This window comes from Grammomys surdaster, unplaced genomic scaffold (assembly GCF_004785775.1).
Source record: "Grammomys surdaster isolate TR1022 unplaced genomic scaffold, NIH_TR_1.0 357, whole genome shotgun sequence".
Classification (NCBI taxonomy): domain Eukaryota; kingdom Metazoa; phylum Chordata; class Mammalia; order Rodentia; family Muridae; genus Grammomys; species Grammomys surdaster.
Window position 1 is genome coordinate 1400834 of NW_021604776.1, and position 1925 is coordinate 1402758.

A 1925-nucleotide genomic window follows, 5' to 3' on the forward strand; every position below is an offset into this window, starting at 1 on the left:
GAGAGAGAGAGAGAGAGAGAGAGAGAGAGAGAGAGAGAGAGAGAGAGGGTGCGCACGTGCACATGCCACAGTTCACATGTGAAAATTAAAGGGAAACTGTAGAGTGGGTTTTGTCCTTCCACCATGCTTTCGGGGAGTCAAACTGAGGTTGTGAAACTCAAGGCAAGCACTTTACAGCTAAGCTGCCTTCCCTTGCCAGCCCTCTCTTTTACTTAGCACAATGTTAGTAAAACTCTCACTGAATATTCAGACAGGCAAATTCCTAGCAGATGGTTCTCATCTTTGACATTATGTGTAAGGGGTCAGAGTGAAACACTGTGGAGTTTAGTTCAATTCCTGGGGCTTCCATTTTCCTCTGCCTTCTTTGGAAATCATTTCCTGGTGTTCTAATTCTGTATCTTGCCAAGTAGCAAAAACATTAGGAAAACACCCGGAAGTAGCTTGTGGTTAAGTTTCAAGTTTTTTGGCTCTTATCCAAACACTCATGAGCTTCATTTGTGTTCACATATAAGAAAAGCCAACCCAGATCGCCTAATAATGCTTTATTTAGTGCTTAAACTTTAATTGCAGGGTATAAATGATACCATTAGGAACCGATATCAATACTAATGCCACCTATATTATTATTTACTCGGCTGAAAACTAAGCTTGTTGAAATATATTTATTAACGCTGCACCCTAGAACTACACATTTAAAGCTTAATTCTGTGGCTGTTCATGAATTCTCAGCATACTGTGGTGTTGAGGAGGCTTCTTAGCTTGAGATAAGTTCTTCATTAAATTCAAGTGATATGTTAGGGCATTTTTTTTCAGGTCACAAAAACAAGCTGTTTTATTCAAGTGATGAGATACTCTTTGTGAAATTCTGGCTCTTTTAACCAGCAAACAGTTAAATTTGGCATCTATGATGTATAAACTTTGCTCCTTAGCCGTAAAATGTACTTTATTCATTCTGTCAATTTCTCTTTCTGCCATGGCTATTGTTTGTCACTAACAGCTAGCTTTTGTGAAGTTAATAAATGTGCATAATAAGGACATAAAGGTATGGAGAAGTAATACTGTAATCCTTTTGTTTGGATAATCAGTCTAATGTATGCAAATTAAACCTTATTAGTACTAGGGTTTTGTGTCTGCTTATCAAAATGTGCCATTTTCATGAAAATTGGAAGTCCATTATATAAAGTTATTATTAACAATCATTTAGGAATTATATACGGTATGCAAATTAAAGTTGATTACAACTAATTAAGGGCTTTCTTTGTTATTTGACCTTGTCTGCTTTTTATGTAAATATGTTTCTTTTGGTCTGGCATATTTTTAGACTCAGAAAAGTATATTAAGACAAGTTACATTATGTATTTTTTAATATATCTTTGTGTTGCCATTGTCTGTGCCCCTCACTTCACAGAGGCACATATGATATGTTAGAACCATGCAGCTCACTGTTTAGAGATAGCTCTCTAGGTGAGAAGAATCTCAGAAACAGAAAACATTCAAATATCCCAAGTCTCTTCAGAAAGATTCATGGAAAAATAATCATGTATAACACAGCACAAACCCAGGACAACATATAAACAGTCTTCATCTTCATGCCACAATACCCTTTTTTTCCCACTATTTATTGACTTCAGTCAGTCTTGAGTTATAGAGTTCTAAACAGGGCTAAGTGATCATTACTCACTTCCGAGATACCTTGCAAACACAATTGTTTGTTATCTACGAAGGCATTCAACTAAAGATTAGTGACTTCATCACATAAATCGTAACAAGGCAGTACCAATGGCTTTCAAAAAAAGTACATGAAAGGGTTCACAGCAGCTGGAGAGAAAACATTGAGTGAGAGTAAAAAGTATTTTTCTTCACATTCTCTCTCTCTCTCTCTCTCTCTCTCTCTCTCTCTCTCTCTCTCTCTCTCTCTCTCCCTC